This window comes from Petaurus breviceps, unplaced genomic scaffold (genome assembly GCF_028583685.1).
Source record: "Petaurus breviceps papuanus isolate PSGF00001 unplaced genomic scaffold, PetGlider_PUasm1.0 76, whole genome shotgun sequence".
NCBI classification, from domain to species: Eukaryota; Metazoa; Chordata; class Mammalia; order Diprotodontia; family Petauridae; genus Petaurus; species Petaurus breviceps.
In genome coordinates, this window is record NW_027186473.1 from 40,699,661 (window position 1) to 40,717,038 (window position 17,378).

At 38.9% G+C, this 17,378-nt stretch overlaps 1 long non-coding RNA gene across 1 annotated transcript in view; it reads left to right on the plus strand.

Moving 5' to 3' along the window:
• The first annotated feature begins 252 nt into the window (after window positions 1–252).
• The window catches only part of LOC138174809 (uncharacterized), a 40,028-nt gene continuing 22,902 nt past the window's right edge, over window positions 253–17,378 (plus strand). The window contains exons 1-2 of the long non-coding RNA XR_011171821.1: window positions 253–517; window positions 11,712–11,764. This is a non-coding gene — a long non-coding RNA (uncharacterized lncRNA). The remainder of the gene's footprint in view (window positions 518–11,711; window positions 11,765–17,378) is intronic.

Consider the following 17,378-nt stretch of genomic DNA (forward strand, 5'->3'; position numbering starts at 1 on the left):
CTTAAGGATATTGACATAGGCTTCCTCTTCCTCCTTGGAAATGGACTAGATTTTTAGTAATCTGGCATTGATATGAGACAGCAGTGACTCCTATGAATGGAATCAGTGATGGCTATTTTTAGATACTGATGGAGCTTCATGGGGCCTGGAGAAGGCACGTTTTGTTCCAGACTTTCTACTCTTGCTTTGGATACTTAGGCAAGCCAATTAATTTCTATGAATCCATTTTTTTTTCATTTGTAGAATATATATAATACTATTTGGAAAATATTACCTCAAAGGTTTGTCATAAGGTTTATATCAGATGAAAGTATTAACATGCTTTGGACAATTTAAACATACTATATAAATGTCAGGTGGTGATAGCAGCAGTTCATTGTTAGGGATTAGTAAGCACAGCTCTAGGACTGGGAGCTGGAAGTCTGAACCAAAGGCAGGAAGTCATGACCATAAACATGACTGGAGAGCTTTCAGCAGTATGGTGGATCTTGTTGGTCTGAACTCTTACCAATCAGGGGTGAGTAGCCATTAGCTCTTTCTAAACTTTAGGGTTCCTGTTGTTAATTTGTAACAGTAATGAAAACACCAGCTGTGGCCCTCGGTTCTTAATTTTCTTTCTTTTTTTCTTTTTTCAGTGGTGTTAAGTGACTTGCTTAGGGTCACACAGCTAATAATTATCAAGTGTTTGAGGACATATTTGAACTAAGGTCCTCCTGACTCCAGGACTGGTATTCAATCCTCTTTGCCACATAGCTGCCCCTCTTCAATTTTTTTCAAAGGATCTTGTAATTTGTTGCAATGGTTTCTGGCTTCCTTCTGATATTAACATTTATTTCCCACATGAATCATATGCAATGAATACTTTTCCACACACTTGACAAATTTCAAGATGCTTTTCATCATAATATGAATACATCAACCAGGAAGATAGTAAACCCATATCTTACTAATAATCAACCTATGCTCAGTGTGTAATCAGTAACAAAGTTACCAACCAACCACCACAACCAGTCTCTTCTTTCTTTATTGGAGAATGAGAAGCCACTTCTTCAGTTTCTAGCTCAGCACCCAACCCCTTGCAGGATGAGATTCAAACCTATTTCATGGATTAAAAAGATTAACAACCCTTGCCCTGGTTCTTTCACTTTCTCCTCTAGTGAGAAGATATAGATAGATAGATAGATAGATAGATAGATAGATAGATAGATAGATAGATAGAGATATATACATATATCTATATATAGAGAAAGAGATATAGATATTCCATACTAGTTACTTGGTCTTGGTAGAATCAAACATAATTAAATTTCTGCAGTTCACTATAATTTTACCCTGCCTTTTATACTTGCTGGAAGCATAATCTTTAGTTCTCTGTTTTCCTTAGGGTTAACTACCACACTTGTACCCCCAGGGCATTCTGAAGTTTACAGAGTAAGTCTCTATTTATAGTCGGTCTTGTTTCCCATAACCAGAAGTTTCTTGCCAATGCCCTAATGCAAACAAAAGCTGTCTTCCATACCAGAGGGCACCCACAGTGCCACAGGGATAATTCAGGGATCTGGTCTAAATTCAGTCAATTGTACTGGATTAGGTGAAGGAAAGAGGGAGCTCGATTGTTTGGAAAGACTTTGGGATTTCACCTTTACTGGCACATGCAAACACTGCTATTCATCCAGGTATTCCAAGTGAAAGGAAGGATGTAGCTTCCTGGTCCCAAACGCTATGCAATGAGACATCAGTCAGGTACAGTCATACTAGGAGTTGGGGTGATCCATCCCCCAGAGAATATAATCATAGCCTAAGTCCCTGGCATCAAACCCTCAGTGCCCTAAACCCAAGAAAGAAGAAGACAAGAGGGATTATATGTCAGAATGTTGGGGGGGGGAGGGGAAGGTGACTCCAGGAAAGCAGCATGAGGCTAATTAAACACTAGTAGTAGTGACTTGGAGCTGGACTGCTAAGTAGAGGTGACCTGGGCCTGAGGTCACCAGTGAGGGAAATGGTCCAGAGGTCTATCTCAGGGAAGGAGTACCCTTCCCCTGGAGGTCTACCACTTCATGTTTATACCCTGGGCAAAAAGTCCAGGGTGCTCTGCATAGCTAAGACTTTTTACAATGCAAAACCTTGTGCTAAATGGTAGGAATACAATTTACAATTAGATACACACTGCCTTTTTACTCAATGAATCTTACAATTTAGTTTGGGCCCTAGGATGTGTTCCTAAAGTAATAATTAAGAACTCAATGAATCAATAAACATTTATTAATTATCTACTTTGTGCCAGGCACAATATTAATTGCTGGAAATACAAGAGGCAAAAGACAGTCCCTGCCCTCTAGGATCTTACAATCTAATGGGGGACAAACATATACAAAGCAGGCTATATACTGGATAAAGAGGAAGTAATTAATGGAGGGCAGACACTAGAATTTAGAGGGATTGGGGAAGGCTTCTAGTAAAAGAAGGAATTTTAGTTGGGACTTGAAAGTCTTTTTTTTATTTTAATTTTTATCTTTGTATTCCTAGAATCTACCACTTAAATACTCAATTGAATTGAATGCAATAAGAAAAGGGTCAGATCGCTGGAATAAAGTTCCATAAATATTAGTCATCATTGGTATGATAAATCACACCTGTGGTTTCCTAGTCCTTAAATTGAAGAGAGTCTTACATTTCTTCACTTTTCCCCTTAATTTGGTCAAGGAAGACATATTCTTTGAAGGAAAAGTAGAATTTAGGTCAATAGGGAGCAGAGATTGGTATTAACAGGGAAATTTCTAAGAAAACACTGCTTCTATGGAAATGTGCATAGTATTTGAGGGAATATCTAAGAAGACTGTCCTGGCTAGGACAGAAGATTTGAACTGTTAAACAAAAAGCAATCTACCTGGCACGGTTTGTATGAACTGATGCTGAGTGAAGTGAGCAGAATCAGAACAGTTTGGCCATAACATTTTAAAGGGCAAAACTTCAAATTATTTAAAAACTCAAATCAATGCAATGACCAATAACTACCCTCAGACAATTGATCATGTAAAGCATGCTTTCTGCTTCTGGGAAGAGAATTGCTAGATTAGAGGTGCAAAAAGAGACATGCATTTTCAGCTATGGTCAATACGTGCAGTTGATTTGCTTGGCTGTATTTATTTGTGAAAAAGTATGACTTTTTTGCAGGTGCTTGGGGAAGGAAGAAGGAGAGTTTTGGTGTTTGTGACAGATATCCCCCACCAAAAAAAAAAAAAAACCATTAAAGAAATTTTAAAAATCGAAGATGATGAGGTACAGGCTCTGAGAACCCCCTTGAACTCTACTTGAATCTTCCCATTTGATGAGGCATTTGCCTGAGGCCATAAGCCTTTCATCATAGCTCAACCCAAATCTCTATTACTAGCCTAGTCCTCCTTTGTCCAGATACTTCCCACCCTTGATCCTCCCAAAATATCTATACACCCTTAATCTAGTCTAGCCCCCCATTGTCTCTCATCTCCAGGTAGCTTCCAGTTTCTTCCTACCCTTAATCTCTCATCACTGGAGTCTGACCTCATTTGACTCCTCCTGAAGACCCTCCTCAAATTCCTTCTCTAGAGGACCCCTAGATTCTTCCCACAACCTTTCTGTATATAAATAAGACCCCATCTTGCCTCCATGAGAAAAGAAACTGAAGGATTATCTAGTGCAGACTAACTCTGTGTCAGATGATTCTGGCCTGCTTGTCCAGTACCAAGTGTCACAGATACTGAGGCTTCTTAAGAGTCTACCCATTATGGCGAACCTTTAATAAACTTTGCTTTACTTTGGCTGAGAGAAGACTTGAGTCAAATTCATTTGGCAGTTCCCGGCATGTTGGTATTTTGATGTCTCAGGCACCCCTAAACCTTAAACTTCACCATTTTATGGAACACTGACTTCATTATTTTGTGATTCCCTGATACCAGGAAACACTGCTAATCTAAAATTCTTCTCCAGCCAGAACTGGAAGGTAGATAAGCCTCTCTCTTTCCCAATTCCCTTCTTGCTCTCCAAGTACCTTGGAGGTATTTTTTGGGCCTGACCTCTCAGGTCCCATTAGGTCAGACAGCTAGGAGGCTGTCTCTTAGCCTGACACTCTCGGCTTCTCCCTTCACTTTGATTACTTTGGAGGCCATGGACCTGGGTGCAACTTCTGAAGAATGGAGGATCAAGGGTGGGAAGTAGCTGGACAAAGGAGGGCTAGCAGAGATTTGGGCTGAGCTATAATGAAAGGCTTATTGCCTCAGGCAAATGCCTCATCAAATGGGAAGATTCAAGTAGAATTCAAGGGGGTTCTTAGAGCCTGTACTTCATCAGAAGAGAGCAGAAGAAAGTTCAAAAGGGGGATTTATTTAGGGAAGTGTTGGTATAACCATTTTAAATTCCATGTATCTTTTTAAAAACAAACTACATAATATTCAAAGTTTCATTTGCAAGCCATTTTTTCCCTCTTCTTTGTATATAGAAATGTTCATTCTTTTCTATGCTTGTCAAGTTCATAATTTTAAAAATTTAAAATACATTAACGAAAAAAAAGAAAGACATCAGAATAAGCTATTTTCTTTGAAGCTGTCAAGGTTATATAGCCAAAGCTGGTCCCTAGAGCAGCGAGGATGAGGGCTAGTCAAGGAAATTGCTATCAGCACTTATTTCCATCCAGAGCTCAATTTCTTTATTCTTCAAAGAGTTTGTTAGTAGAATAGTTAATAGTTGTACATTAGTAGAAAAGCTTTGTTAACAGTAAGGATGCAAAAGTACCCCAGGTGAGCCTCTGACTTCCCTAGAGAAACATTTGTTGTATAGAAGAACGCAGGCCTGAGAGTTAAGAATCCTATGTCCTTATCACAGCTCTGACATCCACTGTATGATTCTGTATGATCCTTAACCTCTCTTGGCCTCAGTTTCCTCCTCTTTAAATGGACCTAATAATAGCACCTCGGGTAGCTAGGTGATGCCACAGTGCATAGAGTGCTGGGCCTGGAGTCAGAAAGACTCATCTTCTGAAGTTCAAATCTAGTCTCAGACACTTAATAGCTGTTTGAGATATGAGACTAGAGTTTTGGAGAAAGGTTAGAACTGAATCAATAAATCTGAGAATCGTCAACACAAGGATGATAATTGAATTCATTTGATTTTAATAGATCACTAAGCAAAATAGTGCAGAGGAGAACAGGATGGAAGCTTGGGAGACAACTATAGTTAGTAAGGGCAGTATGGATGAAGACCCAGCAAAGGAAAGTGAGAAATGGTCAGACAAGTAGGAGGGAAGAGAGGAAGAACCATCTTTGGCAGAATCATAAATAGGAATTCTGTTCCCTGCAGCAAGTTCAGTTGGGGTCTCCTCCCACCACAAACCAACCAAGAATCAACAGGGTGCATTGTTCTTTTGTAATTTCAATTTGAAAGAGATTCTTGCCAGTTTTATTTGACAGGCAAAGGCTGGGATCCGGATATCTGGAATGTGAATAGCTGGGTGGATGGGTCCCTTAAGCTACTCAGGCTTGCTCCAAAATGTCACATCCTCTAAATGTGTACAAATGTGCGCTTGATGTTAATAACAACACTATGGCATTGTAGGTATCCAGATTTGGGAAAACCTGGGTTCAAGCCCTGCCTCTGACATGTGCTGGCATTGTAACTTGGGCCAAGTCATTCAACTTGTTGATACTTTATTCTGTAAGACTATAAGTTGCAAAACAATTGATCCTCAGGGTAATTCCTAATGCCAATGAAATTGTAGGTGAAGAGAAAAAAATAAAATAAAATCAGCCTTAAAATCAGATTTTCCTCACCTTTATCCACATTAGTATGTATCTCTAGCTTATACCAATCAAAATATTCTTCCAATTTCTTTGAAAGACTTTGGAAAACAGAAATATATTTTTTCTTCTATTTTTAGATGCTCTAATTCCAGTAACTACCAGGGTCATTCTGTATGAATATAAGAAATCATGGAATTGTATGGTGGAATAGAAGTATGAACTGAGAGAGACCTCAGAAGCTATCTAGTGCAGCCCACTCATTTTACCAATGAAAAATCTAAGACCCATACAGTAGAAATGAACTTCCCAAGATCACATTGGCAATAAGCTGAAGAAGCAGGATTTGAACCCATTTCTTTTTAATCCAGGAGCAGTGTTTTTTCTTTAGTACTATTGAGATTAATTTCCTATTAAAATAAGGGAAAATTTGTGCAAACAATTGAGTCTCAGCATCTCCAGTACTATTAGAAGCATTTTAAATGCCTACAGCAATATATTTTACATTCTCTCAGTCAACATTTTGATTGTAAAGAAACTTTACACCTGAAATTCAGCCCTTGAATTTGCCATATTAGTGATCCTCTGTAAGGCTTAACAACAAAATCTACTAGAAAGTTGGGGAATCATAAAGTCCAGTCTTACCTTCGGTTTGTAACCCTTTTGCTTGTAACATCTTGCTGCTAAAAGAAGAAATCTTTGTGGCATCAGCCCTGGATATATCCTTCATCACTTTTGGCTGCATAAACACTCTATGACTTCTGTTAACACTTCCTAGAACCAGCTTTTATTAAAATTCCAATTAACTCACTTCACTTTAGTGGAAACTCACAGCAAAAATGATCACTTTCAAAAAGGAAAGTAGACAAAGTAAAAACATTAGAAAAAGGTTGTTGAAAACTGCAGTATCTCTGAGAGTCACAACACATTCAAATAAACATCTGAAACTATCAGTGTTTCCTCTATACTACAGCGTAAACAATACTGGGTATTTGGTCTCAGGATAAACACTGTTATAAGTTACAAATCCCTATGCCATATCAATATAAGAACCAAAGGTTCCAGCATGTTGGGAGGGCACTCTGTTGAAGACTTATGGAAAGTTTTGAAAAAAAAATAAGGGGAAGCCAGGTAGCACAGCGGTAGAGCACCGGCTCCAGTGTCCGGATGACCTTGATGGGGTACCTGGGGTCTAGATCAATTTGTGAAACCAACTTGTAAAACCAGTCTGTTCAATTGTAACTGCAATTTGTCCTTTCCCACCCTTGAGCTCTGCCCCTTCTCCCTATCCCACACTCCACCTAGGCAACACCCTGTGACCCCTTTGTTCTTACTTAATCTCTTCATTTCTTCTGGGCCTGGCCCACACCCTCCTTTGTCCTTGCCTTTTGTCTCGTTTGGCCTGGCCCAAATCTTATCTAAACTATCTATTCACGCTCCTCTTGATCAGCTCTGACCTTTGTCTATGCACTGAGGCCCCTCCCAACTGGTCGGCCCTGACAATGGCAGCCCTATCCTTTAAAGGTAAAAGCATGTACACCTCTCATTTGCAGGGCCCCTAAAGGACTCTTGCCCACTTCTCATAGAAGCCTAACAATAAACTTCTACAACTCTCACTCCAATTAAGCCTGAGACCTTGAATTCTTTCCAGACGATATTGCAGGTTTTCTGGTCTTAGATAAGATCATAATTCCTGCTGAACCTATTGGGATCCCATTCCCCATCATTTTGGCGAGCCAAAGGAGAGTCTGTGGTCTCAAGCTTTCTTGGAGTTCTGGTAAGCTCCTTTACCTCCTCCCTCTCGTCCTGTAGTCGGATTCATTCAAGCAAGTAGGAAGGCTTGATTGGACAATTCCAGTCTGGGACCGGAATCCGGCCTATTTTTTAATAGACCCGGGTATGGATGGGGGACGCCCTGTCTAGGGATAAGTGTCTCCGCGTCTAAAAAAAATATACACAACCTTCCTGTGAGCTTCTCTCTCTCTGTCTCTCTGTCTCTCTCTCTCTGTCTCTCTCTGTCTCTCTCTGTCTCTCTCTCTCTGTCTCTCTGTCTCTCTCTCTCTGTCTCTCTCTCTCTCTCTCTCTCTCTCTCTCTCTCTCTGTCTCTCTCTCTCTGTGTGTGAATGAGTGTGTGTGAGCTTTAAACTGAAACTGCAGGACATTCCTTTGAAATGCTGTATCTCTTTCCCTCCTTCTTTCCCCTGCTGCTGAATGCAGGCTGGAAAGGGAGAGAAAGAGCAAAAATAATTGTCTTGTTTGTGAACAGAAGTTTTAAGATCTTTTAAAAGTTTGAAAATCTCCTCTTCATTCCACTCTGGCCTAGTGGAGTGAGGAGAAGGTGATAAGAAAGGGAGGGAATCTTCTCCTTCAGAACAAAGAGGCAGGTAGACTAACATTTAACTATTTCCTGCCTCACCTAAAAGAGGAAAGTTTTGTGTAACAAAATGCAACTAAAAGGCAACTGAATGCATTCTGGTCATTTTTTAAAAGTGTCACTCCTAATTTGATGCTAAAGAAAAGTCAGAATTCATTTTACTATTTGGCATTTAGGCAAATTGGAATATTTTCTAAGATTTGATATATAAGGTGAGGTTTTTGGGTTCTCTAGAACTGGGATAAAGGAGTAGGCGTCACTCCCTCTCCCCTTGCTAGGGAAGTCAAAGCTATCACTTTCAAAGAAGTTTCTAAGGAGCGAACACATAAAATTTATTGGAGTAAAAGTTGGGACAGCTAAAAACATTTTGGAGGGGAGGCATAACAGCTATATCAAAACCCCGGGGTCTACAACCAAGCTCTGCAACTGTGGGGAGAGAAGAAAAGCCTCTGCACTTGCTAAGCCTAATTTTCTATCAATAATTTTGGTATGTGATGAATCAGAAATGCAATTAATGTCATAATGTCATTGTTCTATTATGGTATCTCTAAATTGTAAAGTCTTATACTGTAAAAATTGAGTGACAAAAAGTTTTCAATCTGAATTTTGTTGAAACTAAAAGATGGAGAAAAAGTTGTGTAAAACTAGCTATGTTACTTTTATCAATTCTGCTAACCCTATGTTATAATGTTTATTTCATGTGAATTGGATTTTTTATGTTATAATATCTTATGGTTTAAAGCTCATATTTGGGATACAAACCAGTCGTAATAATACTGCTGATATTTACTGTGATAGCTGATTGTCCATTTAACTTTTTGCCTATTCTGGAAATATGCAGTGATTATAAGTTGATTGGTTGTATGGCATCAAAAAAAAAAGATTTTAGTTTAGTATAACTTCATGTGGAGTTTTAAGGTCATCAGATTGGTAATTCATTTGTTTTTATTTCAAAGTTCAAATTTAAGATGATATCATTACTGGTAAACATCTGTACTATCTAGTTTTGGAGTATTGTAATTTGGGAAAATCTTAAGCTTCCAAGTCTGTCAGTTTAAAAGGGAAGTAAAACTGCCAAATCCCCTGGAAACTATCTCTGTTAAGCAAGGTCATCGGGAAAGGAACAATTTTAGTCATGTAGTTTTTAAATGAACCTAACTTGCTAAAAAGGTGCAAGGATTAAAAAGAATTTTTATCAATTGGCTTCTAGATTTCAGAAGGAAAGATGGCAAATGGAATTCCTTACAGTTGTGGCACCTGATAAATCTTTATTGCTTATTGCAGCTACAAGAGAATAGAAATAATTATAACTGGCTCTAAGCTGTGATTGTTGAGGCTTGTTGTTTAAGGTAAAAGGCATTTGGAACCATAACTAAATTTTATTTTGAGTTCGAATTTGGGTATAGTTATCTGCATTAAATCAGTATCTGAGAAAATGCCACAAGCTACTCAGAGTCTGTACTGTGGATTGGTGGAAGCCTGCATTTGGTAAAGGCTGGAGGGACAATCTTAGCTTCGATCTGGGATGGAATCCCTCCTGGTTCAGTTTACCTATGGGGTTCCTTTGAAAAGGAATGTTCCCCACCTATTCCTGAGTCTAGCATTGAGGTGGAATGGATACTGCATGGTTGGATATCTGTAACTAACCTGAATTTAAACAGAATCAAGGATATTTTATCCTGTCATATTTGGAATGTCACAGGTCCCTGTTTTTTTCCTTCTATAGTAGGTTTCTATGATCAGAGCAAGGAGTCAGTAAAAGATGTGAGCTCTTTCGTGTTAGCCTACTGGAAAATCTAATATTATTTTCATCTAGGATTAGAACATGTGCAGAAAGTTATGCAAACTGCTTAAGATCATTCTAAAAGTTTTATGAATCTTGAACTGTTTTAAAAGAAGGGAAAATACTTTTAGAAAAAATTTTAAATCTCTAGTGGGATTTTGAAAGGCCTTCCCTATGGGAAAATATAAAGGACAGTAAAATAGTCTGAGTAATGGGTTATACTAGCCCATACTCACCCCACTTCTGGTCAGTTTTCTCTTACTCCTTTTTGGCCCTTTTTGCTAGATTTGTGTCTTTTAGGCTCAGCACCCTTCACTTGCAGGTGACTCTTCTGCCAGGAACATTGTCGTGCAATCTAACCCATGGAGCCTCCATGCTCAAGGCCTACAACGAATGGCCCCATTTGTGCTCCCCAAGGATATTCCTTTCTTTTGTGGGATGGGTGGGCCAGAGGGTGTGAATTCTGGGGGCGAGGTATGTGCTCCCTGGGATTTCTCACACCCCCTCTGACTATAACATCACTAAGCCCAGCACTTCTCCTTTAAAATGAGTTAAACGGGGTTTTTCGGACAATGTTCTAAAATCATAGCCTTAGATTATCTGCTGGCCTCTGGTGGGGGTGTTTGTGCCCTAGCTAACACCTCCTGCTGCATGTATATCAATAATTCCCGACAGGTAGAACTCCACACCAAAAATATTCTGGAAAAGTCCAATTGGATAGAAGAACTTCATGAAGCCCTTAGTGCACCAGGTTCCTCCTCTTCCTCATGGTGGTCCTGGCTTTTCCCTATACTTGCCCCTTTCCTGGTCCTTGTCTGCTTAACCTCCTTGCTAAGCTTGTCTCTTCTAGGCTCAGTGTTTTCCATTTGCAGTTGATTGCTCAGGCTGGATATCAACCCTTACCCAAAGTCACTACCCCTCACCCCTTGAATCTGGTATCCGCCAAATTCCGGACATTGGCCACCAACCCCACCCCTTGAACGATGGGACCCTGAGAGGCAGGGACAGCTCTACATCCCTTCCCAGCTGGAAGCAGTTCAAGATGAGACCGTCTGTCCCTGCCCCAAATGAATTTGGGCCCCATCTGTTTAAGGGGGGAATGATGGGGTTCCTGGGGTCTAGATCAATTTGTGAAACCAACTTGCAAAACCAGTCTGTTCAATTGTAACTGCAATTTGTCCTTTCCCACCCTTGAGATCTGCCCCTTCTCCCTATCCCACACTCCACCTAGGCAACACTCTGTGACCCTTTTGTTCTTACTTAATCTCTTCATTTCTTCTGGGCCTGGCCCACACCCTCCTTTATCCTTGCCTTTTGTCTCCTTTGGCCTGGCCCAAATCTTATCTAAACTATCTATTCACAGCTCTGACCTTTGTCTATGCATTGAGGCCCCTCCCAACTGGTCAGCCTTGACAATGGCAGCCCTACCCTTTAAAGGTAAAAGCATGTACCCCTCTCACTTGCAGGTCCCCTAAAGGACTCTTGCCCACTTCTCATGGAAGCCTAACAATAAACTTCTACAACTCTCACTCCAATTAAGCCTGAGACCTTGAATTCTTTCCAGACGATATTGCAGGTTTTCTGGTCTTAGATAAGATCATAATTCCTGCTGAACCTATTGGGATCCTGTCCCCCATCAACCTGGGGATCAAATCTGGGCTTAAATGCTTAGCACCACACCCAGAAATAATTGGCTGTGTAACCTTGAGCAAGTTACTTTAACCCCGATTGCTTAAACAAAAAAAATAGCTTTGAAGTAGGTGATATGATTATCCCTATTTTACAGATGAAGAAAATGGGGCTGAGAGAGGTTGTGATCTGCCCAGGCTCATACAGTTGGTAAGTGATGGCCAGCTCTGATATTCCTACCCATTGAAACACACAGCTGTCACTAACAAGAAAATAAACTCTAGGCAAGTCAAGTCATTTTAATGGACCTACCATAGCTTTGCAAGTAATTTTCATTAGACAATGAGCATTATGTACTAGAAAAACTGGTGGACCTGGGGTCAAGGAGAACCTGGGGCTTGAATCCCACCTCTGAAATTGGTTGACCATAGACAAGATATTTAACCTTTCTGACCCTCAGTTTCCTCATTTGCACAATACTGATAATAATTCCTGTATTACTTACCTTTATTTTCTTCCTTCCTATCTTCCTTCCTTTCGTAAGGAAGATCAAATGAGATTGTATGTATAAAGTGCTTTGAAAGCTTTAAAACATATCAATGTCAGGTGGATGTAGTGGTAGTGGTGGTAGGTGGTGGTAGTAGTGGTTGGAAGAGAAGGAAACATTTTAAAAAGCTAGAGACATAGTTTCTGGGTAATTTAATCATTTTGTTAATAATGTCAGCAGGTTATTAATATAAGGATGGTCATTTGGCTGTCTCTCTTAGGCCAAATATACCAAATGGTGGTGGGGTCATAGTTCATATGCCCTTCAAAGATGAGGTATTCCTGAGGGATGGTTATTCATCTCTGATTAGATAATCAAATGGGAAGTGGGCTGTCTTGGGGTAAGTGACATAGGTCACTCAAATCTTGGTCAAACAGACATCAATTTCCATATCACCCATCTTGTACACAGGGAGAATCAACATTTGGTTGAAACAAACAAACAAACAAATGAGCAGCAATGCACCCATTAGCCTAAACTTGGAATTTCTCTTTCTATCTGATAAGATCTTGACCTGGGTAAATCTTTAAGAGAGATTTCACACACTGGTTGATTTCTGAATGAGGAAGTAAAAAAGAGGAAAAACTTTGGTCCTAATATAATAATCAGTTATTAAATATAAGAGAAATATTCAATTCTCACAAGTTGTTTTAGTAGTGGTAGTAATAGTGATGATAATGGTCTTGGTGGTGCTATTTCATCCAAAAGATTACCTTGATCTATCTGTATTTGCCCCACCCTCTCCCTGGTCCTTCCCCTTTCTTCTTGCTAATTAGAGCTATAATTTAGATAATGCACACCTGAGGGAAAATTCATTTGATCTTTGGGTGAGGCTAGGGATCTAGTCATCTAAGCAATAGCCATCCTTTCTTATGCATTATTGATCTAGACTGGTGACTAAAATCACGGAAATTAAAGAGGTTGGGGAACTGGAAGGCCAACACTTGGAGACTGTTAGGAGTCATCTTCCTCCCTTGTCTTCTCCCAGGACCCCCTTTCTCCATCAAAACCTAAGCATAACATGGACTGAAAAAATAATGTGATACCTGAAGCACACATGACAGTCTCCAGACTATAATGGGGAGGAAAAAGAATCTCCCCAGATATTGGTACCTGGAGACAAAGCCCCAGATGTACCACCCCAGTTACAGTTCTGTTAGCCTCACCACCTTTACCCTTACTCTATTTACTGACAAAGCTAATAAGCTTCAAAACATATAATGACATAACTATAGTTTATATGTTCACAATTCTTCCACTAATTTAGGTTTCCATGAATACTAAATGAAAAAAGCAATAGAAATGAAAAGGAAAGACTAGAAAACAAACCAGCAATATAATGAATATGATTATAATATAAAGTTCATGATTATATTGTTTAAAAAAATGTGTTTACAAGTCCTGGTTGATGCCATACTGCTGTGTTGATCCAATTACATGGGAATTCTTTAGAGCAAATAATATTATATAGCATTTGTTCTTAGCCTGTGCCCATCTAACTGTCACTTGAGCTAATGAAAAAATATCCAAGAAAAGAAATCACATTAATGCAAAGACAAAGGAGAATAAATGGGTCCCTGCAGATAGTAGAACAGAACCTGCATGATAACTAGTGCTCTTGAAAGCCACAAGCCTTGCGACCATGCCCAATCCAGAAGGGGGATGGATTTACTAGGGATAGAATTACTCTTAGAGTCCTAACCTAAGTAACTTGCCACATGAAACTCCAAAATGTGCCAACGAATATAATAATTTCAGATACCAATGTATCACAGGGAGATTCCCCAATTAGAGGTCTAATAAATCAATGTCAAGCATTCACTTTCTAGCCCTCAAGGAAACTTTAGGTGACTTACCTTTTCCCAAGCAAATAAAACCAATATTTTTCCACTTCTTATCTTAAGAGAGTCCTTGAGTATGAGGCTAGGCCCCTACTGACCAAACACATAGATTAGGCTCTTTTCCAAAAGGAAAAGGCCCTGTCCTGATGAGGATGATAATAAAGAAAATATAGAATTTTTTGTTTACAATGTATAACCATAATTATTTTCTCATTAATATTCACAACAAAAAGTTGCTAGTATTAATATCCTCATTTGTCAAATGAGAAAACAGATTCAGATGCAGTCTTGGATTTGAGATATATGACCAACAGTAACATTCTGCCTTCATTTCATAACTAGTTTTCACCAGGTCTTTGTTGTAGAGATTTCTTAATATGAATAACAAGAAATTGAGCCAATGATAACTTTTATGTGTTGGCATTCAGCTCACTAACAAGGAAACAGTTCAAACTGTACCTTTTGTTGTTATATTGTTTGTCCAGGAATTTTCTCCAAGGCTTGGTCAATACTGGAACAGTCAGTTGATTGAAATTAAAAAGTCAATCTTTAAGGACAAAAAAATAGAAGGGGTACACATACATATTTTTCCAATGGAAAACTGTCATAATCAATACTTCTTACAAATATAAAGTGTGGAATAGTCGGAAGGAGAAAGGAAACAAGAATTTATTGAACACCATGTGCTAAGAGTTTTACAAATAATTCTCTCATTTGTTCCTCACTCCTAAAAGGTAGATGCTATTATTATCACTCCCCCTTTTACAGTTGAGGAAACTAAGGCAGACAAGGGTTAAGCAACTTACCTAGTCTTATAGCTACTTCGAATCTGATGCTGTATTTGAATAAAATCAATCATTTTTCATAGTCTTTCCAGACCACAAATGTTTTAAGTTTGGGGGGTTTTGTTTTGTTTTTCTTTCTATGAACCAGGCACTGGCAATTTGTGGCATTGTTACCAAAGTAAAAGTGGGATGGTTCCTAGTGGCATCACAGGTATGGAATTCTTGATGTAGAACCATAGGCAGAAAAGGAAAGGGAAACATGAAATTCTTTGGGATATTCTGCCTCCCCTCTCTGGTATCCTTTACTGTTTCTTTCCCAGCTCCCTATTTGCTGAATGCGCAGAGTCTTCATGTAGTCCAGTGGTTGTCCAAAGCTCTACAATGTGGTATTTCCATAAAACAGATTATCAGGGGATTCAAAATTACCTACCACATCCATCCAATCAAAACTCCCACTCCTTCTGCTTCTTAAGAAAAGGATTGGGGTGGCTAGTTGGTACGGTGAATAGAGCATTGGCCCTGGAGTCAGGAGAACCTGACTTCAAATCTGGCCTCAGACACTTAACACAAAAACTACCAGTGTGACCTGGGGCAAGTCACTTAACCCAATTGCCCTCCAAAAAAGGAAAAAAAAAGAAAGAAAAGGAATGAAACATGATTGTATAAATTACAGATGACTTATCGTTTCAATTCCCCAGAGAACAGTCATCTTTTGAAAGAGTAACTTTTAAGCCAAAATGAATTTCTAATTTTTAGAATATTCAAGGGCATATTTGAGATGGTGAGAAAATCATTTAGTATCTACTCTCTCTCATTGTTTCTTAGCTTCCTTGGCTTGTCTTCATAATCTATTCTGTATAGAACTTGTTTGTATATAATTCTTTGCATGGTTTCTACCTTGTTAGATTGTATGCTCCTTGAGAGCAGGGATTATTTCCTGTCATTCTTTGTATCCTCAGCTCTTAACACAAGGAATATCATATGGTAGGCACTTATAAAAGGCTTATTGCATTAATTTGATTTCACCTCTGCCTGAAGGGACAAAAAAGTTTTGATATGCATCAGAAGAGGGAGTACTCTTGGCATTGGGATCATAAGTCCAGATCCCTGAAATGATGAAGCTTTGTTATCCTGACTCTTTTATAAAAGGGGGAGTAGAGTGGAGGACTTTTTCAAGAAGAACACAAAGCATATTTCCACACATCTCCCAAGGGTTCAAAACAAAACAAAAACTAGAGAAGAGTTCAAGTCAATAATAACAGCCAACATCAATGGAATACCTGCTTTTTTCAAGGCATTATAAGACATACTAAAGAGGTCATGTTCTTAAAAGACTTTTCAGGAACTATTAATTTAATTGTGATACTTTTCAACAGATATGACACACTAGATGCAGTCTAAGCTCCTTCACCAGAGGAGCAAAGTGGAGCACGTAGAAAGAAACAGCTGGAATGACTGATGAATCCATTAGTGTTGCCCCTGCTACCAAGGGTATCTATGCTTAGCCTCATCAGACTTTTCTAGGACAGCTCTAGTCCAGGGGTTCTTAACTTTTTCCAGTCATAGACCCCTTTGGTCATCCAATGAAGTCTAATACTATTGGCTCATTGCTTATATTTATCATTAAAGGAAATGTAAATTTCATTTAGAGTTAAGAGTAAAGATGTAATTCTCTCATTCAAGGTGATGGACTTTCTGAAATCTATCCATGGAGTCTATAGGGATCCATGGATTTAAAGTTAAGAATACCTAGTCAAAGATGTCTGAGGACTGATTATCCTAAGCTGGTGGATTTGGGAAAAGCTACAGCGGCTTTTGTTTATCTCTTCCTAAAGTCTTACAGACACTAAACCCCCTGGGCCTCTCTGAATTGATGTATAATCTAGCAAGGGGCACATTTCTAGGTTTGAGACTTTCATTTCCCAGAGTCAGACAAAAGCCTGGGACCCAGAGGGTGTTGGTAAGGCAGAAGCATATGGCTCTTTGTATTTTTTTATCATTGAGTATCATATCATTGTCTTATGTTATTAATAAATTCTGTGGTTTGAACAAAGGTGGATATAACCATGTTTCTATTTCCTGAGGTCCAGAACAAAATTATCCCAATATTTGAGCCTCTTTATAATGAAATTTAACCAGATAAAAGTTGAATACAAAGTATAAAGAGATGGAAAATGGAAGGATGGCCTTGGGAAGCTACTGGAACCTTTGCCTTCGTAAAGACTCGTGTGTCTCCATTTTTGAATAGTAGCAAAACTAGGTATGAGTTTTTCCTCTCAGTTCAATAGCACCAAGAAAGAGGCCAATTGGGTGCTTTCATTCCTAATCAATGTCATGGTTTATGTCAATTTAGAAGAATATAAAAAAGATGAAAGAGGAATGTAGGAGGAAAAAGAACCAAATAAGGCTAAAGCTCTAGAGCATTATATTTAAAAGGACATTCTCAAATGATTTAATCCATTCATAGGTGTCCAAACCCTTCTAATTTCATTATGAGATAGCTATTACCAATACAATATGATGTCTTGGGTGAGAAACTGGTACCATGCAATTGCTTATTTCTTTGAAAACCATCTTTCCAGATCAACTCAGTTTATCCTGAGCCCTAAATACCCTATCAGGGCAGCCCTGACATACATAAAACCTTACTG